Genomic DNA, 11,969 nt, shown 5'->3' on the forward strand with positions numbered 1-11,969 from the left:
TCCTCAGCCGGCAGCCGAAAGATTGTTTCCCCACATCCCCGTTAATGTCATAGAGAGGGAGTGCTTATCGGACATTCAGGTCGTGTCCAATATAACTTATGTCTTCATGCATATAGGGTGGAATACCAGGCTATAGCATCTTTGTATGAAGATGGAGCTTCCAAATGTTTGTTTCACAGATGTTTATATCCCTATATTAGGCCTAATTGATCGCATTAGCTGTATCGTTAAGCTGAATGTATAGCCTACTTCATCGTGCATTTTGCCAAAAAGATCAGATCCACAAGCTATTAATGTGTTGCTTCGCCACATGGTAGTTCTGTAGGCCTATGCTGCACCTCAAGGAGCTATCCTTTCAATGCATTCATACGTTGCAGGACTTTTTCCCCCTTTGGTATGTTATTTTAATCTTAAAACTTTCAATCTCTTGCTGTTTGTGGGTGGCACCCTCAGCAGTCCTGCACCATTGTGACCTGAGGGGGCGACTTGTAACATACTGTAGGCAATCTGATAGGTGTGTTGACCATTCAAAGCTTTAAACACAAATAAAATGTAAAATCTCCCTCCCTGTAAAATCTCCCTCCCTCTCTCTCTCTCTCTCTTTCTTTCTTTCTTTCTTTCTTTCTTTCTTTCTTTCTTTCTCTCTCTCTCTCTCTCTCTCTCTCTCTCTCTCTCTCTCTCTCTCTCTCTCTCTCTCTCTCTCTCTCTCTCTCTCTCTCTCTCTCTTCATCCAGATATGGTTGACATATCCATTCATACATTCACTGGTGACAGATTGTACATTTATACTTATATTTATTGATAGGCAAGTGCTTTGATAGAATGTAGAATTATGTTAACTCATTCAGACTCTGCCCCAGTGCAAATGTCCAGTTAAGTCTAACTTTCTTTTTTTTATGTAACGTTATTCTTATCTATCTTGGATTGGTTCTTGACTACTCTTATGCTGTGTTTCAGTCTCACTGCTGTTGCTGATATGACACCTGAATTTCACCAAAGTGATCAATAAAGGTTTATTCTCTTAGCAAAGGCTTCCCCTCTTTGAAGCTCACATTTTAAGAAACTAAGCCCATGTTATCATTACATGGCACCCTAGGGATCGGACAGAGCCCCAGCTCAGACCATTTACACAGACGCCTTTAGAGATAAACTCAAGCTGACATTGAAATACTGATCTGGAATTTACGGCTTATTGTAACACTTAATTTGAAGGGGTGTGCTTATGACACACGTGTCAAGACATACTATATTTATGAAAATGGCCACATTGTACCACTGTAGGTGAGATCAGGGTAATTAATCATGAGAGTTATATGGGTATTATGTCAGCCAATGTCCAAATCAACCACATGTAACCGTTAAATATAGTATTAACGCAACTATATAGTGTAGTCACTATATCTTGAGTTCAGTCTCAATGCCCCGGTGTTCAAGTCACCAACAGTGACAAATAGAAGCCCTGCACTCAAGGAAAACAACAATGTCAAATAGGGCTTTTAAGTTTGCTAAGTAGGCCTGCTATGTCACCACACGTTGTGTAATGTCAAGCTGTCATAACCAATACATCCCAAACGATGTCAACTGTGACTTGAAAGTGACATAATTGCATCAATGCATCACTCATCGAAGATATCTGAATTTCAACAGACAGTGGTTTCGCCTTTCTTTTTTTTACATTGAGCAACGCGACAAACCATATAGACATCTTCTGTCTTTCTTATTAGAGTCATATGATATGGTATTTCTTCCTCTTTAAGTAGACATGGAGAAGACAGACTATCTCAGAATAAGACGCCTCACAGCACAGATAAAGTCTCATCTATTTGGAGCTGTAGATTTGAAAATCAGCAAAACCTGAACGAAAACAACATAAGAAACGTAAAAAAAAAATGCTTTTTCAGATGCAGATACATAATTCTATATTAGCCCCTTCTGAGACTTTATACCTATTCATGAACTTTATTTATTTAGCTATTTATTTAGCATTTCCGTGTCTACACATCAAGGCATAACCTTTATATTGGAGTTATGTACAACCTAATTCAGTCATGTCTTTGAAACCAGAAAACCATGAATTTCAACTGCCTTGAGGATAATGATTTATACTGTTATGCAGTTGAGCCTGTGTTGTGCCTGTCTGCATGACTGGCTTTACTGTCTTCAATCCTTAGGGTTGAAGGCAGTCCACAGTGTGGCCACTGTAATTATTTCTCATCAGACCATAGCACAGTTATGTCAGATGGTCCAACATGGGAGAGCATTACTTATTGATCCAAAGCTGTCACGTCTCCAATGAATGATAGTAGCCTATAGGCCAATTCTCCACTTTGGCATGTTTTGCACCATGCAGGAATGGCGAGGGCCTTATGATGTCCAGTAGCATCCTCCTCACCCGTCCCTCTGATGGCCCTGCCCTCCTGATGGCGCCGTCCTAGGGGCCCTGGGAGGAAGGCATGTCTGTGACAGTAATGTACATGTAGTGTGCCACCCATGCACAGATTTCAAAAGCGCTGAGCCGAGAAATTTTGAAAACTGTCTTCTCATAATATGCCCTTGTTGTGTCTGTATCTGCGTGGTACGTGTGCGTCTTTGTGTGTGTGGGTGGGTGGGTGGGTGGATGGATGGGTGTGTGTGTGTGCATCATCAACACCTGCACGTGTACAAATGTGTGTGTATTTATGTGTGCAGATGAGACTATGCCTGATTAATATTCTAATAGTCATAAAGACAGGGGAAGGGCTTGAAGATTTGAGAGAGGAACTCTGTTTACTCATCACCAGTATTTACATGTCCAAACAAAAAGCGAGGGGCAATTCAGAAGCACGGCATGAAAGCTTCTGGGGGTGAGCTTTGATCTCGGCAGTGACAAAGCTTTGCGTTTGCTCAGGAGAAGCTAATTCGGTCCTCCGAGAACAATAAGGCCAAGATCTATGGTTTTCTAGCGCCAAAACGAGCCAGTTTATGTTGTTTTTTCCATCTCAGGTCTTATTTCACTCCCAGAGAACAGCATTATATCAAACCTTTTCAAAAATAGCAGTCCTATAAGCTCATAGTGCCTCACATTGCGACACGTTGTGAGCTTGTAGATTGGAAATCGCCCAAGTATAAAATGGGGTAAAAGTGGTTAAACAGATTTCTATGCTATCAACAAATTTTGCTCTGGAACCTTGACTCATGATTTGCAAGTAAACACTTCGGACCGCAAGTTGAACCTCTCATAATCCCTTCAAACTTTAAATGTTTTTTGCTTGTTCTTCAGAATATTTTGTTGAGTCATTACTTCAGCCTCTGTGATTTGAGCTACAAAGTGGCCACAATAGAACCAGCCACTATTAACTGAAATATACTATTAACTGAAAAACTAGAGTCTAAAAGCTCTGACTTTAATCTAATGACTCAAGCGGTTGGAACCAACCCACCAACCGATATAACTTTGGATATTATTTCACACAGTTTCATTGTGTGTAAGGTTGCAGCAAAACAAGTGCCAACTAACCAGCACATTATGATTTGGTTAATTGTAACTGAGCTGACACAGGTTTTTTGGCACTGAAGGGGGGCTTCACCCAGGGCATCATGCAAGCTATAAACACCACTGCGGTCCACAAAGTCCGATCAAAATGAGGAACAGTATATAACCACTGAAGCTCTATTTGAAAAATAGCAAAAATCTAGAAAGATCTACAAGCTCACAACTTTTGTAGATCAGCTATTTTTAAAAGAACCGAGAGTTGTAGTAGACGTGCTGTTCTCTTGGAGTTTGTTCCAGATATGGAGATATGTGTGTATGTATAAAAGCTGAAAGCTGCTTCTCCACATTTAGTTTGGAGTCTGGGGACAGAAAGCATGACCTGTAGCAGGTGACCTGAGATGTCTGGATGGTTTATAACAGAAGATCAGAAATGTATCTTGGCACTGCACCATTCAGTGCTTTATAAAGCACTGAATGGTGCTTTATAAAGTATTTTGAAATCAATTATTTCACAGATCTGAGAACTGGAAATATATAATACATAATACACTTTCTTGGTTTTAGTTGAGTCAACTGAACTGATGATAAATAAGAATTTATTTATTTATTTTAAAATCATGCTGAGACATACAGTACAAAGTCCTTTAATCGTTGATATATTATTAAGAGACGTATCTGTACTATATTTCAAACGTACCATCTGTGGATGGATTGGTTGAGATTCAACTGCATTTTATTTTTTTCACCTTTAATTACCCTGGGGAGGTTCGCTGAGAACAAATTCTCTTTTTCAGGAACGCGCCGCATCACACTAGCTCACACAGACAACACACACACATTAAAACCTGGAAGCTTACCAGTACAACCACAGTCTCATACTGTTTGCCACTGAACAGCTCCACTTTTATCTGCCGGTCAGGGGAATCAAACCAGGAACATTTCCGTTACAAACTCGCTCCTCTTAACATCTCTGTAGTTTCTCTATATCAAATGTAATAGACATTGGTGCATCATTCATAAGCGTCCGATAAATCTACTGTGGATGGTTGGACAATGGGAGAGTACAGAGGGCACAGAGTGACGTTGTCTGTCTGGGGCTAGAATGATATGCAGGTGTAATTTCAAAGCCAGATGCTTGCTTATGCATTCAGGAAACTGATTCAGTGTGTTGGAGGACCTGTGTTTTTGTGACGCTATTGTCTCCCGGCTCCTACTCAGACAGGCCACGCTTACTGAGCCCACCACTGTAGTAACAGGGGGGCTCTCTCAGTGCACCAGGACCCAAAAGGCGTCCTGTGACTCAACAGGACCGAAGCAGCCCATGCAGAAAGGATTAAATGTTTATTAATTGCAGAACACTTGAATTGTCTTTATGGACTAGCTACAGTACATTAAGGGTAATTTATTTGAAAGCCCTCTCCAGCAACTACGACTTCTTTTAGTTGTAAATTAGTGCCGGTTCATGAAATATGAGTCTGTGAGAATTCAAACGCATTGAATCTGAAGGCAGACTCTTGGACAAAAAGGATAATTCTATATGGATTTCTCTCAGTATCTCTCTCTTTCTCGCTTTGTTGGAAATCAAGTATGGATCACCACCCCCACAGTGTGTGTGTGTGTGTGTGTGTGTGTGTGTGTGTGTGTGTGTGTGTGTGTGTGTGTGTGTGTGTGTGTGTGTGTGTGTGTGTGTGTGTGTGTGTGTGCGTGTGCGTGTGCACACATTGCCTGCAGTGCACCCAATCGGAAATGGAGAAATCCATTCTTATACTATTGTGGATGCACTAGTGTGTATGTTTTTTGTTGCTCTGTCAGAATGTCAGATCCTCCGTGAGGAGTATATGTTTTGAACGACGTGCCATATCCGAGGTGAAACGTTTAATTGGAGCACAAACTGCAAAACGGTAAAGCTGAAGAAAGAGGAAGTAATGAGGTCTGTGGAGGAAAGAGAACCAGGGGTAAAAGAGAGGGAGGATTAATGTGAATAATTGAAGAGCAGCTCAATGCAGCAGAGTGTTCCTAAATAATGTCACGACTCGAATAGTGTACTTCTGACAGAATAATTATCATCATTAAGGTTATCACATTGAGTTGTTCTTTAGTGGCGGCCATGGTATCCCACAGTCAAACCAACACACTGTTATCTGTCTAATATAACATGTGTAAGGAATATCCATGGCACTTACCCTTACTGCCTACACACTGCAGTTAGCATTTAAGTACACTATTAATGTCACCTACTACCTAAATCTCAAGTCCTATCTCAGCTGTTTAATGTAGTTTAGTATTTAGTAATGTTATGTCTGAATGTGCAGTCATGTCCTGTGTAATGTATTGCTATTGCATCATGTATATGGCCATACACACGGTTGGAAGGCCTGTTTAAAGTGTTAAACTTTTTGGGTTTGATTGTGACTCTGATTGTATTAAGGATAAGAAGAAGAAAGTCTGCACACTGTTCTCAAGTTCCAAAAAAACTCACATTTTATTTATGCACCTTCTAGGTCTTCATCAGGTAAATAGAATGACTGACTGACTTGCCATGATATTATTGTTGATTGGTTTGAGTAGGATTGTCACAGTGTCACTTCTTAAGCGGGGCTTGCCTTGCCAAAATAAAGATTCTCGAGGGGCTTAACCCTGAAGCCCCCGCTAATGTAGGATTAGATCCTCTCAGATTCTGTCTCCCCTAAGACCCCTGTACTCTGTGTGCATTTACTGAAGCTCCACTATTGTCTGTGTTAATAAAGAAAAGGGAAATGGAATAAACAACAACTAAGGATCCTGGAGGCTTGCTCTCTGGGGTATTGAAGGCACTTTTACTACAATTGTGTGTCAGACAATGTAGTGGGTTTTGGCTAATAATTTCAGATTTGCTGCTGGTAGCTGTAAATGCCCCTAAGTTTGCAGAAGTATGAAGAATGCAGTCTCAACTTTGATCAAACTTCTGCTTTTATATTGTAGTTAATCGGTTATTAGAATGGACTGCATTTGCATTCAGTTCTCTCTGATCTGGAGGTGAACTGTGAAAGATTATATGCAAATTATGTGCACAAAACTCGACCCTAAATTTCCATCTGTGTTGAAAATTCTATTATATTCTATTCCACGAAGGGACAGTGCATTCAAAACTAATGGTTGTTGTTGCTACTGATCATTAATATTCTCCAAGAGACCCGTCTCTCCCTGCTGCACATTAATGCTATATATGGCTGCTTGAGCTTCCCTGTTGACCATGCATATTTCATCACAAATAATATCGCACAACAAAGGACTGGTTATCATAACAATAGGGCTATTCACAACACTGTAGTCGGGAATGTTGTTAAACTTTAATGTGAGCAGTAGGATTGCTGAATACGCTCTCCTGCTCTGGCCTTTCATCATATGTATTGATTTAAATGCATTAATACTATGCTAGCTTAATTACACATAATACTCATGCCTGGCCAGGCAAATAACTGTCCACATGGGATCAATACAGACTTAAAAGTGTCATTCAACCATTTATTAAAGTGAGAGATAGGTGGACAGCCAGATTTGTAAACGGGCAATAATTCAATTCATTGGAACTGTGATATCTTCTTCTTGTGTCTTCCTGACTGTATGTAGATTTGTTTCCTTCCTTCCTTCTTCTATTTATTAACACTTGGCATGGCTTGAAATATTTTATCATACTGTAAATAGCCCCTACATATCCTCAAAACCTACAGTCCACAACACAGCCTCAGGAATTATGTACATTCTCTGTAACACTCAGAACATTCATGGCGTTTCATCTGTCATTGTGCATTACTCTGCCATGTTAGTTGAAAACAAGCATCTGAGCAGTGGCAAGACTCTGATTCTTATTTCTGTTTTTTCGTCCTGTCAGGCTGTTTCCTCATAAGCTTATAAAGATAATATATCTCAAGACAAATGCATAATCTCAATAACCTTAAGACTATATATTTTATTGACTTGAGAAAATCTAATCTAATATAAACCAGGCCTAGGCAGTTTGTAAATGGAAGTGCACATTTTAGAATAGCTTCAGATTTATTGTATTTATTGTATGTTCCCCATTCATATTTTGAGACAGCCTTTTCATGAGAGTTCTCTGAATATCAAATTACCAAAAATGTCATTGATTGGGCTCCAGTAATTGCTGGTCACACCTGAGAGAGTGTATTGTAGAGTTGCAGTTTGCAGGTAATTGTTATAACTGTCTTGGTTTACTTGAGCTCTGGGCAAGCGTCCATTTCCACCACTGGGAATATCTAGCTTTATTGGAATTACTGTGGACTCAGTAGTTACACTTTCAAAGTCTCAAAAGGAGCTGCATTGCTTTGCTGTGGGGCAGAAAACAAAACTGTTACTGTTCATTGTCATGAAAAACTATTTTATTTCAAAGCCAATATATTTGTCAATCTCATTTCACATCTCATATAACATTTTAGCCCAGCAGCAAACTTTTACTGGTTAGCCAAAATACCAGATAGACCCTGATGAAGACCTTCTAGGTCGAAACGCGTTGGTCATACTCATTTGCCTTGCTCTAAATAAATTCATCCATTTTTTCACATGAGACGGAGTGCCTTGGAATTCTTTTCTTTGTAAGTCTGCATTTCACACCTTTTTGGCAAGCAGTACTTCTTTGGAAATCCTTTTTTGCTTATATGACCCTACCTGTGTCACCAAGAGCACCTACTGTATCTCAGAGCCACTGAATGATCCCTGCAGTGCTTCTTTCTCTTGCTTTTTGTATTACTGGTTAACGTTACTGTTTTGAAAGTTGGTGACCATTGCTTGGTTATTTTAATCATTTAATTAAGTAAGGCGGTATAATTGCTTATAGCATGTCCAAAAATCTACTTTGCACCACATTATGATAAAAAACATTTGATAACACGTATTCATTTTATTAACTTGGTTGAATGGCTGATTGTCTGTGTGCATAGCCAATAGGAAACTATCTATGTAGACACAAGATGACTGATGTGTCCTTAGAGCAGCCAGACTTTTCCTGGCATGACCTTTCAGCACTCCATTTAGACTGACACTGATTCTGATGTGTTGTTCACAGAGGTGGTTGAGGTGAGGTGAGCAAAGGAGAGATTTGATTATTTTGTTTAAATTCTCCCCACGGGCTCCAAGTTTGATAGGATGTCACTAACTACAAAGTTCACCTCTGCTTTTAGTGGGTCAGACTGACCTTAGATCAGGCCTCAAGGGCATCCCATCAATGACATTACATCTGACCTGTTGATTTGAAAGGTGGCCTTTGACCATGAATGAAATAGCAAATGATAGACTACAGTTACTGACTGAAATGTTAGACTTGCCCTACATTTGTAATGATGCTTTGAAGATAGATGTGGCTGTTAATATCACCAGTGTCTGCGATTTAGGGACACACAATACATCTTGTATAGATATTTGTGAGGAAACAAAACTCAAAATTTGTGATTTTATGTATGTTTCAGCAATTCATTTAATATACACTATATAAAGTAAATGTACTGTACTTATTAGCCTTTCCAAACATATAAGGACAGTAGCAGGCGGTGACTACAGATAGTATATACTGTATATAACCTTGATGGGTCTAACTGTAGACTAATGTTAATTTACCACAATAGTACCCTTTTAACTATAGTTAATAGTACCTCTCTCTTCTCTCGACTGGAAATATTATAACTTGTATATAATATAACAAATTCTTGTGAAATGAGACTTTTCTTCCTGTCGAAACTGAGAGTTTTTAATGCTAACTCCTCAGTGTTTATTATCAGTACAACATCTGTACTTTTAGCCAGTGCTTCATTTTCTGCAGTGGTTTACTGAGGTGCCATGCCTGCCAGCTTTGCAGCAGAATATGGGAACAGGCTGAATAATAAGGCAATTAAAAAAGCTGTTTCCATTATTGGTATCCCCCCAACTCTTTAGAAACTGTCACAGAGCAACGTACAAAGAAAAAAGAATGCACCATACTGCAGTATGATGGTCACTTTTAGGGGTGTAAAAGTAAGCGTTTTACGAAGTTCTTTGTCCCCACTGCCATGAGGTGTTTCGATGAAGAAGCTGTCTAATTCACAACTGGACTAGAGCGATGTTTGTTTGTTGTTTGTTTTACACTGTACAGATAGATGTGTGATGGTGAATGTCCCCTCTGTTTCTTCTTTAGTTTTTTGTGTCCTCTATTTTATCATCATCATCATCATCATTAACAACATCACTACTGGACGAAAACACACCAACAAGTAATACAAAACATAGTAAGAATACAAACAATATAATAAGTCCAGAGACAGGCCTGAAATGCAACTGCAGTTATGTTAAAACCCTGCGGTCACAAATGTTTCACTGGATATGTTTTTCTATTTTAATCAATAGGATAGTAGTACGAAACACTGTGTGCGAACACAGACAATTGTGTTCATTGGAGTGCCTAGCGGGAAGCAGCTCAGAGGAATCGAACCCCACTGAAGTCTCCACTTCAGTGGGCAGAAACGTCGCCCCTGCGGCACCCAGACGCAGACATGCTCCAGTTTTACTGTAGACTTCTCCGAATCATCTGTCCTCATGACAGTGAGTCAGAAACACAATGTTCCACTGTGCAATGTCATTTGCAAATTTGCCACATGGACTTAGGGCCATGATCATGATGGTGTACATTCAAGCGCAAATGTACTGTCCACGTCAGTGCCTCTGCCATGGCTGAAATGATGAAATTACACATAGTAAGAAAAGCAGAATAACACGACATTGTTATGGTGCAGTCAGTGGTGCTGTTAATCTGTCATATATCTTGGGACACATCATTGTCATATAAAGGGTGTTTTAAGACCACCACTGCACCCATAACACAGGCTTCAAAGCCACATACATACTTACTTACTTACTCATTAAGGAGTAAATCTCTGTGCTTTAATTGCTGCTGAGTTGAGTGAGAACCTAAACCACAAGACAATGTAGGAATGAAAGCTCTTAGAGTAGCTAGAAAATGAGAAAACAAACCTGTCCGGTTTAATCTACAAACCCATAAAGATGCATTATTTCTAAAAATGTTTCAGGGCATTAATGGGGCTCTAGATCTCAACCACCAGTGTATTCCTGGAAAGTGCATCCGTTCATAATATAAATCTCATCACAAGTGTCAAATTCCCACTTTGTATTCTGCATTTTGCAAATGAATACAAACACATCAGCACAATCTCTCTTTGACTCGTTTTAACCATTACTTCTGCCAACAGATTTGGATGGGTTTGTCTGTTAACTTGAGAATGGATGGGTATATTTTCATATAACTTAGAGGGAATGAGATTAGTAGGCTGCCCCGTGTAGATGATTAACTTCCGGGTCAAAAAGGTCAAAGGAAAAGGTCACAATCAAGGACAAGCTCAAAATCACATAATCCCCAATGACATATGTTGACAACTTGGCAGAGGTGCACCCTACTAAGTACAATCTCTCTAGTTACCTGTGCATAGTTATAGGAAGAGAGCTGAGATGCAATGTCAGGCTGACCGAGCATTCTTTTGTGGTCCTAGATAATTTCCTTGGAGAAAAAAATGCACCAAAATAGTCCTCATTGACTGGAGTCAATGGCTCAGTAATTATTACTGGGTTATTGTGCCCCAGCTCCCACACACCATGATGTAATGAGGGGAAGCTTTTCCAGGCAGCAGAAAATACATAATACAATGTACAGCTACTAAGTTATATGTAGATTCGAGACCTGCACCAGGACCCCTGTTGTTCTCGCCATATTGTAAATGAATGAGTAAGAACTGCTGTTCTGTTAACTGCCTAACTAGATCATTGTTTTTTATCAGCCCATAAATGACTAAATGGGAGGGACTTGCTTATCAAAGATCAAATATCATTCTTAGCATCTCATTCTCCCTCCATGTGTTTCCCTTCTTAGGTCAACTCAGTCTGAAAGACCCAGAAACAAGCTTTTACATTAGATGACAATGGGGAATAAGAGCAGTGGCCTCGACCATCATGTTTTTGATGTGAGTACGAAATCTTCATTCATCCAGATTAATACATATATGTATTAAAAATACATAATATGTCTGATTCTCACCAAATCAAAATCTGATCAGATCAGAATCCAAATTGGAATCAGAAACCTGATGACCATCAGGCTTCAACTCATATGATTGTATTTCTCTTCACATAATGTGTACTGGGATAGAGAGCTAGTTCAGGGTTCAATGTTTGCAATTGCTTCACATCTTACCCACAAACAATAAGGTATGGAATTGTCTCTGAGCACAGGCATGCACTGAGCTAAATTAGAAAGTCTTTTACATTATGTTTTTCAGATAAAAAAAATATACCACATATTTTACGCTGAAAAACAAAGGTATTGTCTCTGTATGTTTTTGTCTGTTTTTTTGTGTGTGTGTAAATCTCATATAGGCCTACAGTACCACTACAGTAGACCGATCAGCGACAAATTTCTTGTGTATGCCAGTAGTTAGAAAAAGTTACAAACAGACAATAATAT

Source organism: Gymnoscopelus microlampas (genome assembly GCF_963454915.1).
Source record: "Gymnoscopelus microlampas genome assembly, chromosome: 16".
NCBI lineage: Eukaryota > Metazoa > Chordata > Actinopteri > Myctophiformes > Myctophidae > Gymnoscopelus > Gymnoscopelus microlampas.